The 20,002-nt window shown below is 27.9% G+C and overlaps 1 protein-coding gene and 1 long non-coding RNA gene across 11 annotated transcripts in view; one reads left to right on the forward strand and one right to left on the reverse strand.

Annotated features, from left to right (window-relative positions):
• Positions 1 to 2,116, reverse strand: part of LOC126734430 (sex determination protein fruitless) — a 79,441-nt gene extending 77,325 nt beyond the window's left edge. For 2 of the 9 annotated variants that reach the window (XM_050438069.1, XM_050438068.1), the window contains exon 1: positions 1,692 to 2,101. The gene's annotated coding sequence lies outside the window, so the exon portion shown is untranslated. Of the gene's footprint in view, positions 1 to 689; positions 888 to 993; positions 1,637 to 1,691 lie in introns of those variants that run through there. The other 7 variants (XM_050438067.1, XM_050438066.1, XM_050438062.1 and 4 more) reach the window with 7 other exon arrangements.
• Positions 2,117 to 2,291: 175 nt separating this feature from the next.
• LOC126734433 (uncharacterized) overlaps positions 2,292 to 20,002 on the forward strand; it is a 109,024-nt gene continuing 91,313 nt past the window's right edge. The window contains exon 1 of one of the 2 annotated variants that reach the window (XR_007660050.1): positions 2,292 to 2,556. This is a non-coding gene — a long non-coding RNA (uncharacterized LOC126734433). The remainder of the gene's footprint in view (positions 2,557 to 20,002) is intronic. The other variant, XR_007660049.1, reaches the window with a different exon arrangement.

Genomic DNA, 20,002 nt, shown 5'->3' on the forward strand with positions numbered 1-20,002 from the left:
GAGAAACACAATTGTCATATACATCAGCTTAAAGTCACATAAAATTAGAGTGGATTCATATCAGCATCCGACAAGATGGAAGTTAATGGGGCTTTTGAATGGTCATTAGAAAAATTTTGATTATAACGCAAAATAACCATTTTGTTTAGTTTAGTGGTTTTTGGTCATAAAATTAGCTTAGACAACAAGAATTAACATGAATATATTTTTAAAACTTATTAATCCCAATTGAGTAGATATTCCAACATAAAATTCTTGAAATACATTAAATTATTTATGTTAATAATTTTCATGTTTGGTTAATAACACAAAATGTAGTCTCTATTAATAAAAAATATAGTTTCACTTGCACTTGAGAAGTTTCTTATCACTTTAATAAGTAACATCTCCATTAGACTGTGTATCTCTTATCTTAAATCATTAGGTGAATATAAATAATTTTATGGGTTGGTACATAAATTGAAAAACATTACCACATGACATATTTAAAATGGGGGTCAGGTCATCTTATAGGTCTATTAAACCCTTATTGAGGTAGACTGGTACTAGTAACTACTAATAAGTACTAATAACATTAAATTTGAAAAAAATGTTACCATTACTATTTGACATACTTAAGTGACCCTAATTAAAGAGCCTTATTAAGGCAACACATTAGGATAAAAAACCAGCTTAATGAATAAACATACCTAATTAAAATCAAACTGTTATGCATAGATGCTACATATTACACCAGAACTGTTCAGCAATAACTTTAAGCCTGCATTTCCAAAAACTGAACTAAGTCACCAAAAGGTCAATGATCTATTTATTTATAACAAAATCTCAATAATAATATGGTGGAATTTAAATGAAATTAACTGTACCAATCTAAAAGCAGATATTAGGACATGACCTCGACACAAGGTACAAAGTAACCTCCAAAAACCTTCCATCTAATCTAATCACCAACCAGCCACACTACATAAATATTATAAAATAAATACCACTGACATTTGGAAAAAATGAGCTTGCCCTTCACACCACACTTTTCTTATACACTACACAACATCACCAGACAAAACCCAACTGGATTAAAATGCTTTATTAGTGAAAAATCAAGATTTGCAAACTGTTCTTAAAATGAGTTATTTGACCTAAAACTGTAACCATGTAGAAAACAACAGTTAAGTTAACTTGAAGCACCAATTCAATTACATAGAAGAATGCATTTCATGAAGGAATCTAACCTCTGTTAAACGTCACGGCTCGAAAAAAAACTGTAGAAGGGCAAAGAAGTACTCCAGTGCGTTGGCACCAAAGTTCTATGCCCTTAAAAGTATATTCATGTAGGTTTAGGCTATTTATAGATATTTTATAGCAGTGAGGTGACATTTTTTCTGTCCTTATGGGGGGAATTAAGGCCGTAAACAGGATGAAATACCGAGGTTTTCGTGGATTATGTTTTTTATGGTCCACGAGGCCCATATTTTTTTAAGACGCACACATCTTAAATTGCGATGGCCCGCCATTGTGATTTTGTTGGTAATGATTTCTTTGGCTCTAATTTTGGTTAAAATTCACTGACCCTTTTGCCCTTCCGGGTCGAATTTGTTGTAATATCAAAAGAACACAATCACGCCGGGGTTTGTTACGAAAAGTACACCAAAAAGAAAACACTAATAAATAAGGGAACAGTTTAAAAAACTTACCTCCTACAACTTTAGACCAAATGAGTAACGATCACAGACAACTAGCTAGATAAAAATTTACTTTACTGTTATGATTTTTTAACGATAGATAATTTCGCGACAAATTCATAATAATTATCTACATCGAGGGACGAGTTTTTGTATATTTAGTGAAGTTTTCGCGTAAAACGGGCGATATTTTGTGTAAACTTACATTTAGAAAACGGGAATCAAAGAAAAAAAACCAAATTACGAAATGGGTTTAGGGTGACACAATGTTGTCGGGTCTCACCATGGGCGCCATGGGAGGATGGTATCTGTCCCTTTTTTCATTACGCCAGTGATTATCTTTTTAAAAACACAAATAAGTTACAGAAAATCTTAATTTGATTATATGTAAACACTACACGACACGTAGAAAACAAGCAACACGGAAAATTAAAAATAAAAAATGACAAAAAGAAAATGTTTAAATAAAAAAATGCTGAGACGGCAACGTCGTAGCCACGTAATAAAAGTTAATAGAAGCAAGTGTATGTCCGGTTGCCTGCGCTTCAAACAGCGAAACAGGGAACGAAAGCGTGCTTGTGTTGATAAGTGTCAAAATCACTGTCTTAGTCCGTGGGCCAATGCTATTATTACTTATAGTATATTTTATTATTTATTATTATGTTATTTGTTCATATTTTTATTTTTTGAGTTATAAGCCATTCAAAGATGTTAGAAGTATACAGGGTTGACCAAACGAGGAAAAAGTTGTGCAATTAGTAAGTCTATAAAGAATCTTAGCTATGTCTTTAAACTCGAAATAGCAACGAACCTACAAGGAAAAAAAGAAAAAAGTGCATTTTATTAAATCACTTATATCTTGTTTATTAGGATGGGGGTAAGTAATAAGCGCGTATTTATTAAGGGAGAATTTGAAAATAAAAAGTAAAAAATAATCTTGGCCTATTATGTTGAATGAGGCCGAAATCAATTTTTTTTGTCTTATTGGTTCCCCATTAGAAATAAATGCTCTACAACCAAGTAACATGTTTATGTTGGGTGAAGAAAAATAATTAAAATTAATAAAATTAAGATTTCATGGTAGTTGGCATTGATATTTATGAATAAATAATAAATCAATCTATTGTTTCAATGAATTATAACAATTTTAAAAATATAAAACAAAAATAGGGGAAGGTGTCCTAAAATGACATAGTTGCTTGCATGTCACAAACCAAGACCAGATATCATGTGGGCACTCTATTTGTTTTACGTTTATGATATGTAGAAGATAACCTGGAAAAATTATTTTTAGCGGTGTAGAAATTTTGCATGTGCTGTTTTGAAAGTCTGTTTTTATTACGAAATTGTGCTGATTTTAAAGTAAAACCAGGGTTAGTATTTAAATGTAAGTGTATACTTCAGATTCACGTGCGCGGAAATGTCGTTTAATATGAAATAAGATTATTCTGCATAATGTTAAATTTCGCGGGTGCATGTGAAAAAGGTGTTATGTCATTTTTTTGTCAAAACTGGTTTATGTCAGAAGCCGAATTTAAAAACCCTCCTTTACGTATGGGAATAACGAACTAAGTCATTATACACACGTAAGTCCATTATTTTCAATGTGTCTAACGAGATAAGTTACACTTTTATCGTGTAAAATGCTCTATGTCAGACATACTACAAATGCATTTTAGTTTTTTTGCAGTCACACGTGAGAAGGGATTTAGTCAAACATATCTGCTGCCATACATTAGCGATACTTTTGCGGATTTTTATAAAAATTTGACTACCACCAAAGACAAAAAGGCTGATACATATCCTGATGCAAGTTCAGATGAATCAAGTGATGAGTAATATTTTATTCCTCTTAAAATAATTTGAATATGTTCTTTGTTTTAAAATTAAATGCTTTTAAGTTGAAGAAATAGTCCATTGCTTGAATTGGAGTTTAAAGTTAAGGTAAGTAAAACTCTTTAAGTCATCTTCCAATATTTAATAAATTTAGAAAAATTTATATATATTCTCTACATGTTTCGAGAGTGTAAACTCTCATCTTCAGGAGAATAACTACAAAAGTAATGGTTTTTCACAAAAAGATGAAATACATAAAAAAGTAACTAAAATGTGTGCCAAGATGGTATAGTTGAAAGGGCACAAAGTGAATGGAATTCTCCAGTTTTATTGGTTCCAAAAATAGAAACTGAAGATGAGAGTTTACACTCTCGAAACATGTAGAGAATATATATAAATTTTTCTAAATTTATTAAATATTGGAGGACGACTTAAATAGTTTTACTTACCTTAAATGCTTTTGTTGGTACATTCGTTATATACATTTTACATTCGTAGATGTTATATTCGATACTTTGTTTTTTTTTATTGTGTAAAAAGAGTTATGTCAAAATTTTAAGAAATCTAAATGTTGTCAAAGTCAAAGTCAAAGAAAATTTGAATACTATTTTATACCAAACACTAGAAAAGTTTATTTACTTTACAATAAAAATGCTCCTTTTATTCTACTTGATTCTAAGCAAAAAAAAAATATATGTTTAAAATTTTAGTCACAGCCCAAAATAACACTTCAAGTGCGAATTACTCAAATTCGCTATTTTTGACATACAACTTTTTTCCCATGCACCCGCGATTTATTCTGCATTAACAAAGGTCTATCTGTTACTGCGGGTAAAACGACATAGATAGGCATGAAGGTAAAATGGCATACTATGTCATTTTACAAACATCAAATTAATTTAAATTTAAGGAATATTGTATTTTTTGTTTATTTTTAGCTACATTAAGGTGGGAAAACGTGAAAGAATATTAACTAGACAATCGTGGGATGAACAAGCAATGCTAAGTGCAATTAACGCTGTAAAAGGTGGCCAAATGGGGTGGCTGAAAGCATCAAAATTGTTCAATGTACCCCAAACCACATTAAGGCGAAGAGCAAATGATACAAACAAAAGAGCTAAGGGCTGTCAGAATGTTTTAGGGCGGTTTCCAACCACATTTAATGAAGACGAAGAGAGTTTTAAAGAGAGTTAGTTGAGCATATACTATTACTTGAGTCTAGATTGTTCGGGATAGCAACAACGGATATAAAGAAAGTTGCGTATGAGTTTGCCACTAAAAATGGCATTCCAAATAGATTTAAAGATCGTAGCGCTGGACGAGAGTGGCTGAGAGGATTTCGTATGCGACATCCTGAAATATCTCTAAGGCAGCCTGAAGCTGTGTCTGCGGCTAGAGCCATGGCATTTAATAGGCCACAAGTGCAAAATTTTTTTAATACGTTGGAAAATACCCTAAAAAAAGAAAAAATTGATGTGCGTCTGATTTACAATATGGACGAAAGTAGTTTGTCCACAGTGCAAAGGCCTTTAAAAATTGTTGCCAAAACTAGAAGAAAACAAGTAGGATCATTAACCAGTGCTGAAAGAGGTCAGCATGTAACATGTGTTTGCTGCATGAATAGTGTAGGTAATTTTGTGCCACCTGCTTTGATTTTCCCTAGGAAAAATAGAAAGTAGGAACTTTTAGATGCTAGAAGAGGGAGCATCCCATCGCCCAGAACAACCATCAACAAGCAATGAAATAACAGTAATTGGTGTTACAGAAGAAGCAATGCGACAAAAACAAGGCAAAAGTGTCGATAAAGAAAATGAACCGAGAGGTGATCAGACAGAAAGCAATATAAAACAAAATCAACCATTAAGGAAAAGGTTTTCTCTACAGGAAATTTCGCCAGTGCCTGTAGCAAGAGGAACCAAAAAAAGGAAGACCAGACAAACTATAACCGGAGTCTTAACAACTACTCCCAATTTAGAAGAGTTAAAGCTAAAGAAAAGAAATTGCGAAAAAATGTGCGTCAATTTAAGAAGAACCTTTCAGGTGAGACAAGTTTTGTTGCACGAAGCGAAAGTGAAGAAGATCCTTTTGCAGCCGATGATTATGAGGATGAAGTGGCATGCCTGTATTGCAACGATCTATTCAAAAATTCTCGATCCAGGGAGTCTTGGATTAGTTGTATAAAGTGCCACAATTGGGCACATTGCGAATGTGCTGGAGTTTCTCCAAAAGTCAAAAAGTTTATTTGCGAGATTTGTCAAGACTAATTCCTTATTAGCTTACTTTCTTTAACTATATTTTATAAGTTCTATTTGTGTTATTACTTGTTTTAAGTATATGTCATATTATACCCCACGACTGTGTCATTTTACAATATACATGTTTGTAAAACGACATAGTGTAACGTTTTTTAAAATGCATTTTGTTACAAGTTTTAAATAAAGTTGAAATATTTTTGTTTATGTTTGTCAATAAAGTTTATTTAAAGCAACGTGGTGTATTATTTTTAGTTAATTATCTTAAATGGTTTTTGCATAAACAAGATTTAAATAAAAAGTATGTCATTTTAGGACACCTTCCCCTATATAAATTGGAAAATATATAAATTGGAACAAAAGGTCTTTATAAACAGTTAAGGCCGTAGAAAAATACCAAGCAGAACTTACATTTGGTTACTTAACCCTAAGCCTATTAAAACCTAAAATTCTAATGAAAAACCAGATAATTAGGGAAAAAATTGTAAAAGTGGTATAGTGAAAATACGTAGTAAAACTATTAAACTCTGATCAACATTATAAATAATTATAACCTTGAACTTATATATTTAGTTTTCTCTGTTATAAATACAGTGTGTTTTAAATTAAGTCATTTATTTTAACTGCTTGTAGCACTCGTAAAAATATGATATACCAAAAATCGCCTATATAAAAATTGCTTATTAAGAGAGATGATAAAACATGAAAAATTAAAATATAAGAATGTTGTTAAACAATTTTTTTGATATTCTCGGCGGGTGCCGTATTTTACGGTTTTACTTACGGTATTTTGTTTATTGCTTTTATTGTTTACCAAAATTTGTGTTATTCAATTAGTACAGATCTTTCATTCGATCAGTTGTGTCAGTCTTTTAATAGTGTGTATTTCATTTTTCTGATTATTTTGTGCGGATAAGATGCCACATATTTATGAAAATAATGAACTAATGGACATAATGCTTACCTATGGAGAGTGCCAATAAAATACAGCCACAGCATGCAGGTTTTATGCGGAAAGGTTTTCTTTCAGAAATCATCCGGTCTCACGTATGTTTGTAAGATTAGTTATTAGACTTTGTGACACATGGTATTTAAGAGAACAACGAGGAGAGCACGCTGGAAAAGTTGCTCAACCTAAAATGTTACGAATTAAGGAACATATTTTAGAAATGGAAAGACGACTCAACATTGAGTACTGGAGCCATAGCAGCAGTATAATTTTTCAGCAGTAAAGTTTTTTTAGTCATAGCATAATTCCCATTTTTCTTACCATTATCAACCGGTTTTTCTTATCAGTATCAACAAACGTGACAACCTGGAAATCATCCTAGAAGGGTTGGATATTACGAAATTAATTTCGTGTACAGAGGAGGCCACATTTACATGAGTGCAAAATTTCCACAACAATCATGTTTGGGTAGTAAAATATCCGTATGCTCTAAAAAGATCTCATTTTCAACAGATTTTCATTAAAGGTTAACGAAAAACAAATAAAAACACAAAGTCACGGTCTCACAACATGTAATTAAACGGGCTACACGTGTTTCGCTCTAGTTAGAGCATCATCAGGCCTTTAAAAAGCCATCCACACACTTCACAGTACATAATTAAACCTAATAAAGTTTATTTATGTACATAATTAAACCTAATAAAGTTAAACACACAAAAGTTTTGCAGAGTAGCTACTGGAAGTTCCATGAGTACTTGTATGAGTACCGCTATGTTAAAATCTAAATAAAAGCAGAAAAGCCCAATCACCTGAGTGCCCATAACCAGACCTAACCAGACTTTAAATCCAATCCTTATTTGGTGGAAATAGCCGTGGATTTTCATCTGACCAATAAGCGGTAAAATTGACTGTCATCTGAAATGTTTGAAATTAAAAGTTTGGGATCTTGTAATTTTTTTGAAACATTGACATAATGCCATTTTTACAATCTTATAGCCATTCTGGAGTCCCTGGCAGGGCTGTGTACGATAGGGCTGAATTTGTGACGCTTTAAAATACTATTCGCGCCGAACAAGGTTGTCTCTCATTTGCCTAAACAAAACTACCAGGTTGCCTTCTTTCTGGATACTTATTTCCACGCATTTCTTCCGCGTCATTTCCACGACAGAATAAAACACTCCAACATATCATATTTTTCATAACTTGAAAAGTTATTTATTCTGAAACTTACAATTAGTTACATACACTTGACAATAAATTCTACTCTGTCAGTTAGCTAAGTAATTAAAACAGACAGCAAACATCTTTATTGCAAAATTTAAGAGAAATATTAAGGCCTACTACCATGAATTCTTATTTTTGTTAATTTTAATGATTTATTTTGACTGAATATGGCCGCAGAGCATTTCTATTGAGGAGAATTTGGAAATACAAAAATCCAATATAGCGATATGTCTAGATTATTTTTTACTTTATTTTTAAATTCAAGCTCATTCTTTACGCCTATCTTATCCGTATTTGGTCTACTATATATCTTTTTTGGAGATCGTCTGCAATATTCCTATAATATATATGGTATTTTTTAAATTTATTTATTCGATATTAGATAAAGCCTACTATCGATAAAAGTATGCATTATGGTGTACAAGGTGTTACAAAACTTGAATCAAATTTTTATAGTCAGCCCGATAAGTTCCCTTCAAAACACAATATTTTTCGTATTAAATTGAATGTTTAAACTCTAAAATAGTTTTGATTCATTGAGAGATTAATGGTCCGGAAAGCTATAGCTGCCTATAGATAAAAGGTGTGTGGATTACTTTTTCCATGATAAGCAGATTAAAATAAGTCTTAATAAGGATTAGAAGGATATTAAATAAATGAATTAACGTTTTATTTGGCGATTAAAAAATTAATTTCTTCATTTAAGTTAATATCATTTAATCTATAGGCCAATTTTTATTATTTTTTAAAATTTTATTACATATATACTTATATACATACGTACAGATCTCCCAAAATTACATCGCAATATTTTACCATTAGAATCTGTATCTAAAAATAGGACAAAAATCTTATACACTCAGTACTGTGGAGAAGTGCATTGTTTGTAATATATAGGGTGTTTGGAACCTACTGAAGGCGCCTTTTGTTAATAATTTGGAAATGCTTGGTCAACAATTATAGGCATTTTAACAATGTAATGTTAGATTTAGTTGTAGTGATTAGTAGCGATATCCTCAGAGAGTAGTTTAGCCATTGTAAAATTTATTTGGACAATATTCCCTTAGACAAACATTATCCTGTAATAACGTTCAAACTGTGAACAAATTGTAAATACTAAATATTATTTAAAAAATTACAATTTTAAAAATTATGTTTAGCAACAAAGATGTCAATCTATAATAGGCTGTGATGATTTAACTATTTCTCTAAATGTGTACCATTTATACCACAAGTTGGGAAAGTATTTCCTGTTTCGTTTAACGAGCTTTATATATGATTTGTTTGATTAAAGCTATTTTAGATAATATCAAGTTTAAGACTATTTTTTTGTGCTTAAATAATTATCGAGATACGTTTATACCAAAACTCTAAATTTACACTAGTAGTAAGTATTTTTGGATGTACATTAAAGGTCGATGTTTTTTTTTTAATATAATGATGCAGATCTATTTATTTTATTATCAAAAAAATATTATAACGCAAAAATATAACGATATACACATAAATACATACTATAAATCTCTGTACAATAAAATAAAAAATGTACGTGGACAAAATATAATTGTAATGTATTATGCTCTCGTCAGCAATGTAATTTCACAGCCTTGCTAAATATGTGAAAATGTGGCATCGACTTGATTTTGAATGGTAGATTATTATGCCATTTTGTTGTATAGTATATATTTTTGTTTCTCTTACCATAGAGTTGGAAAAGAAAGATATCATGTTCACTATTCCTCGGTAGTTGTGAGATGGTCTTTGCGGAACTGCTGATATATGATTGCGAATTAAGCGAACTTAATAAAAAAATATCTTATATTTTTTAACAAATTCTTGATAGGGGTCGTACTACCTAATCTAAGTAAATAACAAACAGCTCTCTTTCGTAGTTTAGTCATCGCTCAAATTGACATGCACCCCAGAATGGAAGGGCCTATTAGAGACGCTACTCACAAAGAACGTAATAGACGATCTAGATGATGGGGAAATTTATACTTCTAACAATCAATTTATCTGCAAAACATATTTAATTAATTAAGAGGTTATTTTTTTGGATAAGGCATCGAGGTGCAAGTCCCATTTTAAATCCGGTGTTAGGAAGTACTAAAAGTTGCAACAAATTTTCGTATACCAGGACATTCGTTTTAGAATCGTCAGGGCACAGAATGTTTAAATCGCACCACGATCTAATGTACTAATATTCCACATTCTATCGGCTTATATATATATTTATCAGCTGATTTTTGTGACGAAGATATGACTTATACCATATGAGAGGTGTTTCTGAGAACCTGTCCCGCAACAAATAATTAATTAAAATATTATCATTAACACAGTCATTTGGTATAAAAAATGTGGTTCAATTATAAATATTAATTAAGTTTATTGAAGATTCATATTATTTTAATAATGTTTACTGAAAAGTCTCACAGAATTATGCAAGAAGACGCTATTCGAGATTGTTTTAGTGTGATAATCAGTGCATGTTCTTTGCAGATGAACGTAAGGCTTTGATAGACCAATGCTTTTGATCTTTTGATTTTGGTAGACCGAAGAGAAAATGCTTTGAAAACAAGGCTACACAATAACTTCTAGTAAACCTAGAAAACCCATAATTAACAGCATCAGAGAGGAAGTTGTTAACCATAAATGCTTGAAATTTAGTAAATGTTTATGTTCAAAAATACGGCATAATTTTTATTTCATTAGTATTTTTAAATTTTATAGTAAATACCGTTAGTACGGCTTTATGAGAGACAAATTGCCATTAAAAAAAAACAGTACAGTCCGGGTAAAAGACGATGCGACCAGTCTATGGTAGTAGAACTAGTTTTAATTATTTCAGTAGATAAGTTAATATGCATCTATTGGTACACCGAAAGAATCAAAAATAGACTGAAGAGATTCTTGGAACTTATCGAATAATATTCATGAATTTAAAATATGTATATCTGTGAAAACCCAGTTACAAAAAATTAAATTTTAAAAGCTTTAAAAAAAGCATAAAGATTATAGAACAACTGGACCTGATGAGGTACCGGGGTATATAATTAAAGGCAAAGATTTACTTGTTAAACCGTTGAAACATCTAATCTTAAGTCATGAAAAGAAAGTAAAATAGTAATGGGCTTTTACCACAAAAAAAAATTATTTCAAATTTAATTTTGTTTACACAATTTATTCATGATTGACTTAATAAAAAGAAATAAGTTGACATTATTTATGCTGATATGGAAAAGGCTTTTGACAAGATAAGACATAGCGTGATAATGATTATGATAATTTGCAGGAAGATCTAGGTAAAGTCCATGAGTGGCTAAATGGTAATAGGTGCGTCATAATGACATAATCCCTGAACAAAAATATATTTTGTGTCGATTAAAGCCCAAGCTGGCATATGGTAGCATTATTTGGTCATCCTAGTTCGAAATATAGATTTAATCATTAAAAAGAATTTATTGTTTAAAATACATGCTTTCAAAAAAATGTTTATTATCCTCCTTAACGATATAATCATATTCAATTGCTTGGCTTATGAACAGGATATGACTTGAAAATAGAAAAATTTAAAATAGGGACAGTTTTACATCAAGAAATTACTAAAAAATTACATATACCATTCTAACATTCTGTCACAGTTTCCTTCTTCTACAAACCGGAATAATAGCAAAAGTAAAAATGTATTTTATTTGAATTTTGCTTTGAAAGACTCCTAATTACTCTGTATAAAGACCTGTCTATATAATAGGATATAACAGGACCAATTTTAAACTGAGTTTGTGGCTGATATTGATTCTGACTTCATAAACAATTCTGTAAAATAAAATTTATAAGTTTTATATTTTCACATCTTTTATAATATACGCAAGAAATGCTTGCAGGTAGTATAAACATTGTGCCAAGAGCCACACATCCCTCGCTTTTATCAAAATTTATTAAAAAATACTTAAATGACATTTATAAAAATGGAATAAATTTTTTTAGCTAGAAAGAATGTTAAGATCACAAGGGTTATAGCCATTTTATTACCAGAGATGTAAGATTCTGAACCAGCTGATTTTTATGCAAAATGATTCACTTGTCATATACAATATGCAATTTTGGACAGATAAAAATCTAAGAGCTATAAGACAAAGTAATTTTGAAAGATTTTTTGGTAAATTTGTAGGCTGGATTAATTAAGACGCAACTTATTGGCCCGACTGCATTAGTATATGCTGTTGAAATAAGTGTAAAAATTTATTACATATACTTGATTGGGCGATTAAAGAAACAAGAAATTAATCTTGAAAACTATTTCTGACCACAAATAAAATATTTATGGTTGTCTTATGTTTATACCCAATGGAATATTCAAGGTTTCTTATAAGTGCTTTAACCACGATCAAAAATACGTTATGATATATAGATTACATTTTTAAACATTTATTTCCATTTTTTTCGAAAACGAGAGCTCTTTTCGAAATTAGGCTGCAAAACATGTGTTATGTAAAAATGTTGTTTCTTTTGGCTTTAAGCAACTAAATGAGATAAAATCAGTTAGATAAGAGTAGTATCTGCTTAAAATTTCGAATAATTACAACTAGGCTGTTTAAATACATTAACAAAAATACCATTTTTCATAAAACACCTTAAATATTAAAAACGCTGCCCTTTTCAACTTTTTTATGATAACTTTATATACAGGGTTATCTGATTTCTAGGTATAGATGATTTTTTTAATGACATTGTGGCCGCCGTTATATTTAATATACGGTGATTTCATTTCAAAACGAATCACCCTTAATAACTTCTTAAAAAAATAGACTTAACAGTAAGGGTCTAAAAAGGTGTTTAAAAAAACAATTTAATGAATTCACAGAATTTATTTAATTGTATATTACATATTTCCTTATTCGTGAGACAATAATAAAGTCTGTTTTAAAATTCCTCACGAACATTCGCAAGTGTTTATCCGCTAATATCTCTTCATTCCTGAGTAATTCGACCCTTTAAATCATTAATATTTTTAGGTGAAGTTTTATAAATTTGTTTTTTTAACAACTGGAAACTGTTTATTAAGTTGCTCGCGAAGTGCCAAACCGTTGGTTCGTTGTGAAATGAAAGCACTGTATACCATTATATAGCGTATACACCATTATACGTATTTTTCAAATTACTATTAATTAGTACTTTTTATAAGATAATCTTTTGAAGAAAGACATACTCATATCAATAATAATATGCCAGGGAGAAGAGTATATCCAACAATGATCATCATTTTCTCTGAGAAATTTAGGATTTTTTCCTCATTTTATTAGTTAGAAAAGTTTATAATTGTGATGTTCCGAAGAAATAAAAAAAAATGCAGGACTATTTTAAAGAAAAATATCGTTGATGATAAGCAATCAAAGCTGAAACGTTGGAATTAAAAAATATATTAATGCTATCTTGTTCTGCGAAAAAAGTGCCAATAACAAAGTAACAATAAGCTGTATAAGTCTTATCTTTTAAAACAGCCATACCAAGTAGTAAGTATATAGGACTTTTACAGACCTCATAGGCATACGAGATCCTATACATCGTCAGGAAATGGCAACACCACTCTCACGAGATGTGTTGGGTAAATTAATCAAAAACAAAGAATAATATAACAGTGACTATTTAATATAAGTTATTAATTTATTATGGAGTCACAATTACGCGACAGTAGTTTCAATAAAATAATTATATATATAGGGTGCTTCACATGGCACTATCTATTTTATCATCTGAAATACCCATCTATAGACCCTCAATATTAAAAGGGATATATTTTACAAAAAAGCCATCCATTAAAATTATATTTATTCGGTATAAAATGGAAAAAGGATTGAAGACAGCTGTTTGTACCTTGTCAACGCTCTGAATTCCATTCATCTTAACGACTTAAACCTGCAGTTAAATATATACATATTTTTAACTATATCCTATTATTTATTTTAAGTTTTCTTTCCATATTTTAACATCCCACACACTTACCTTTTAGTATTTACTTTAATTCTTCTATTTATTATGTAGATATTAATATATCAGATTCGTCCTAATAAATTGCCTAGCCCTTGAACCACACCCAGTATTTCAAGTATATTTCTTTATAGTTCTTACCATACTCAAAAAGGTGTTTACCAAAACTCACTTCAACTCTTTGACACACTTTCCGTATGTATTGGTGAATAACTCGGGAAAATATAACATTCGTGCCGTTTTCATTTCATATTCTATACAAATGGCTTGATAAACTGACTCCGGTAGCAACTTTGAACTTAAATAAACTTTATAATAATAATAATTTCCTTCGCAATCCTTTAAAAGTTTTTAAGGGAATAGTTAATAGACTTAGAATGTTTTAATGGAGAATTTATAATAACGCTTAAAATACATTTTATTTTAAGAAAAAAGCGCTTATTACACGTGTTGTAGTGATAAATATTATATAGCGTCTTATGGCTAATTTGTGCCAAAGAAAGTATTTGTATTAACTTAAAACGATATTTTGCTATAAATTATATTCAATTAAATGCTTTGCATAGTAATAATGTCTTACCTTTTTCATCTTGGATTTTATCCACGATATTTTCTGCATTTTGCCTTTCAATTTGACTTTTATTTTATTATTAATGATTTCTTTTATTATATGCCTTATTAGTATTACATTAAAATATTTACTTAATTTTAATTTAATGGTTCTAAAAAGTGATTTATTGAAGTTTCTTCTTTTCAACTGTCTTTTCTGTCTAGTTCTGCAACTCTTCCTGTTATATTCTTGTTTCTTCTTTTCTTCTGTTTTTCTTATTTTATCTTCTTGGATACTTAGTTTAACATGCAATAATTATTTAAACATTAAAAAAAAACAAAAAATCCAAAACTGTGCTCTAGCGAAAAACAGCATTTTACACGTATAAAGACAACTTCTGCTTAAATTGGTGTAGTTGGTGTTTACTTTAGCTTGTCCCCATATAATAGGATTTTTTTTATATTTTTTTATGTATAATATTATGTTACCTAGATTACAAAACCACAACATTAAATTATAAAACTTAAGTTCCTTAATTTGATAAAAAGTAATTATTGTGCATATATCAGGCCCTGGTTCGCTTTATTCGCTTTTGAAGACACGAAGCAAATCCCAAATTTACCCTGAACGAAATTTGTATAATTTGTCAACATAAATGTCTAAAATAAATGTATATAGGGTTTGATATAGATTTCCACATAAACTGTTTCGGATTTTGTAAAGGATTTAAGTTTGAATATGGTATGCATAAATTAAATATAATCGTATGTAACCATTAGTGTGAATAAAAAATAAAAAAAAAAACACTATAAACATAGTAATTATTTGATAAAATAATAATATATTTTAGTGTCTGGTATCTTAAATTAAAAAAAAAATTAATATCATAATTTCTATATTTTACTATTTTTTCTTACTTTCTAATTAATTTTTAAGTTAACCGATTATATTTTTTACTCTCTAGAAATGTGTATTAAATATAAAAAGCAATTAAAAAGTTTAAACGAATGTTTGATTTAGAATAAAAATAAAAAACTTGTTAAGCTGCGCTTTCCTAAATTGCTTTGAGTAATATTTTTGGGCAAAAAAAGGTAAATTTTTTTGAAAATCATATTTATAAATTTTTTTTAGGTTTGAACTTTTATAAGGAAAATTCTAGGAATATTAGTAATTCTCATGTGTTTAGTGAGAAATATTTAAAAAAAAAAGAGAAACTATTTCATAATTAATATTAAATTGATAATTAAATATTAATACTAAATTAATGTTATAATAATAAATTGTATTAATTTAATATATATTCAAAGTACTAAATCAAAAAAGTATTTTTATTAATTTAAATGAATTTCAATTTGCATAGTGAAAATAATGCAATTGGAAATTTTTTTAAGCATGAATTTAAAAATTATAATGAAAACTCTGGAACTAAAGCAACAAACAATTTGAAAAACTTGTTAGCAAAAAAATTTTTAGAAGAATCTTTTTCTGAAGTAAAAAATATGTAAAACTGTATTATAAACTATTTATATTTTTTACAATTATTTTAATAAAAACCCTAAAAAGCCTATTTTAAAACTCAGTTAGAGAACTTTAGCTTATATTTACCGTAAGTCTTAATTTTTTTTTCGGAACAACGTGTTAGTACGAAAATATTAAATTTTTTAAAATTTTCTTTGCTAGAAAAATTAATCAAATATTTTTTTTGAAAATATATAAAACTCAGCTGCTTTTTTAAAAAAGGTGTATAGAATATTTAAAACTACGTCACTAATTTGTGAATTTATAAGATATACATTAAGATATTCTTCTGCTAATTATAATAATTTCGTTAATAAGGATCTTGGATCGTACTTTTATAATGAATCCTGTTTACCAATAATTTTTAATTTACTTTCAGTCGAAGAGTATCTGAAAAATATATTTGAATTCCTATAACAAACTTTGGAATGAAGTAATTCTAATAATGAAATAAGCCTATCAAGTTTTTAAAAAATATTTTTTTTTAAATATATAAAACTGAAAACTCCATATAACTGCCGTAAGGGTATTAAATATCAATTAAAAAGTCCTGCCTATAAAGAAAAAAAAACAGAAATATAAGATTATGACAAATAAAGCTCGAAAACTAGAAACATACAAAAGTTTAAAACTAATAACAAAATAAATAACGTTGGTGTCTAAAAATTTCAAAAAAGGAGAGAAGTGTGCGCTAAGTATACACATATTAGAGGAAAACATTAAATATAAACTATTACAAAATATAAAAATAAATTTGAAATATAATAAGATAAATAGTTATAGACATAGAAGACCATATTTGTATAGACAATAGAAGTCCATATTTTGTAGGAGAATGTGTATATAAAGATTACAAATAGGGGAAGTCTTTATCTCCAAGAAAATTGTTGGAGAAAATAATTTTTCTTGGAGATAAAGACTCCCCCTATTTGTAATCTTTATAATAAGATAATGTTAAAACTTTAAAAATAAAATAAAATACGACTATAGTTAAGCTTAAAATAATATTACACTTATATAAATTAAACGTAGAACTCTAAAAAAATAGATAAAACTTAAAATTAAAGAAACTTTATAATAATTTAAAGAAACTTAATAATAAAACTGTGGTAAAAAATATTAAACACAAGCTATAACTATTCTCTACGTAAAATATCTATTAGGCAGGATGAAATCATGACAGTTTCTATTGCTATAACTATGTACATCTCGTACATCGTATTCTAAAAACCCTCAGACTGCTACAGATGTAATCAGGCAGCAGTTGATGTTTTCATTTAAAAATAAATAAATAGATACTGAACATAATCTTTTAGCAGACAAAAAACATACCTAAGACACCTATCATCGACACAACAGGAGTATAATTGCATTTAAGAATCAGTCTCATTGCTTTATTTTCCACTCGCTCTAGTCGACTAATTCTATATTGTAGCTGGTTAAATAGTAAGGTGGAACAATACTACAAATACGAAACACCAATCGCATTGTAAAACGTTAGGTTAGTATGCCTTTATAGTGTCTTTATTCTTATTCATAATACATTTTTTAAAATAATTTGATATTTATTTAACATAATATCATATCTTTACAAAAAAAAATTATTGGTTTATTGATATTTTCCTTCCAATAATCCAGCAATTCCTTTATAATTCAACTATATATATATTTAGTGTAATATTAAGGAATGTTATAAGAATATTTATATTCCTCTTATAAGAAATTCTTAAAAATTAGAGAATACAACTTCGCAATTATCACTTTGCATTATAAATTAGTTTTTTTTTATTTCTAAGGATAATCGCTAATTAAAATTTTAAAAAAATCGTTGATTTCAAAAAATCAATATTCTTATATTATACCTTTATCGGACAAGAAACGTTTTAGCAATATTATTATTTCTTTTGTGGTTAATACTTTTAATCATTAAATTTAATTTTTTTGCCTGTCTTTATTTTTATTTGTAGTAAATTTTTAGAAATAATGTAGGATGTATTTTATATAATATCGAATTGTTTTAATTGTAGCATTTATCAATTTTATATTCCCGATGAATTTTAGATATTTCTGAGAATTTTTAGGAAATTTTTTTTTTAAATGTGACCTTAATTAATTAATATAGAATAGTGAGAAGTAAATTAAAAAAATTAAAAATATCATTAATTTTGATTTTATTTTCAGTAAAAGAAAATCAGTAAAATATGTTTGAATCTCTCTAATATACTTCTTACTTAATAAGGAATATTCCGTTTAATTTTTTTTTTCGAAAAATATTTATGAGTGAGAAATTAATACTTTAAAAAAAAAGGATATAGAATATTTGAAACTTAATTTAAAAAAAATATATTTTTTTAATAGAAAGTCAATTAAATTAAGAGGCATTTACATAAAATACTTTTAATTATAATTCCTTTTTAATGCAACATTGAGTTCATTCAAATGTTCATTCGATGGATTCTTAAAAGTTAGGGAATACAACTTCTTGTGTAATTGATTTTAAAATGATTTTTGTGTGAATTTCTAAGGTTATTTTACCGATAAAAAGAGACTTTTATCATATTTTCTAATAATTTTAAATTTATTTTCAGTTTAAGAGTATTTTGGAAATATTTTCAAATCCCGGTAACAAACTTTATATTTGGAATAAAGCAAATCTAACAATGAAACAAGCATTGTTAAAATTCATTTAAACAAAATATCAAGTATATTTAAAAATATTTTTGTTGGGAAGATATAAAATTGAAAAATTAATATTTAAAAAAAATTATATCGAATAGTGGAACTAAACTCAAAAAAGTAGATTTAAAAAATATATTTGTATTATAATTTGTTATACATATTAAGCAGGTATTTTTAGAGAGAATCTGTAATTCAGTTGAAAATATTGTTTTTTTTTAAATTTTAAATAGTTATTCATTGTTGGTTTTTTCATTTATTTATTTTAGAGAAATGTGAAGATTTTTTTTAATTCACCTTGATATACTAAAAAAATTATTTGGAATAATTAAAAATAAGTTATTGAAAAATACATAAACAATATTAATAATTTTGACTTTATTTTTAGTGGAAAAAATATTTTGGAGTCCTTGTTATGAATTATTATAATTAAGTTATGAATCATCAGTTCAAAATGTTTTTGTCGAAAAATATATAAAAAAATTAGAAATTTTTACTTTTGAAAAAAAGGATATATAATATTTAAATATAAATAGCTAAATACAAATAGAGATAAAAAATCTATAAATTTATTTTTAAATATAAAAAAAAATTGTTGAGAATATTCTATTGTATCTAAGAAACTTTATAGTAGAAATCAATCTAATGATGGAACAAGTGTATTAAGTCTGTTAAAAAATATTTTTTTTTGAAAAATATGTAAAAAACTGAAAAATAAATAAATATATATAATTATAAGGATAGTGGGTATTAAATGATAAAAAAAATGTATGTTTTACAATGCCTATTATATTAACTAGGTCTTTTAGGTTTAGCGTTTTTATTGATTTTATATTCTTAATACCATGATATTTCTACGATACTAGGAATGTCGTTAAATTTTCAATATTGTTTTTTATCTGTAAAGCAAGAAATATGAAGAAGTTTTTTTTGACAAATTTAAAATATTTTGGAAGGTATGCAACAGTAAAAAATAATATAGAGTAGTGAGAAACACATTTAAAAAAAGTAAATTAAAAAAATACATATTTTGATTTTATTTTCATTGGAAGAAAATCAGGAAAATATTTTTAAATCCCTGTAAAAAACTTTTAAGTTAGTTGAGAATCAAATAAGTCTTAAATCTAAATTTGTTTTTTCATATCATAACTTTTTGTTATCAAAACAGTCAAATCCTATTTTTGAGTTCTTGTCAGCAATATTATATATTTAAAAAAAATCAATCCTATTCAAAGTATAAATTTCATATTATAAAGGGAAACAAGCAATAAGCACCAACGACACCTTTAATAAAAAATAAAACCATAAAAAGCATGCAGTAAAAACCTAA

The sequence above is a fragment of the Anthonomus grandis genome, chromosome 3 (genome assembly GCF_022605725.1).
Source record: "Anthonomus grandis grandis chromosome 3, icAntGran1.3, whole genome shotgun sequence".
In the NCBI taxonomy this organism is placed as follows: Eukaryota; Metazoa; Arthropoda; class Insecta; order Coleoptera; family Curculionidae; genus Anthonomus; species Anthonomus grandis.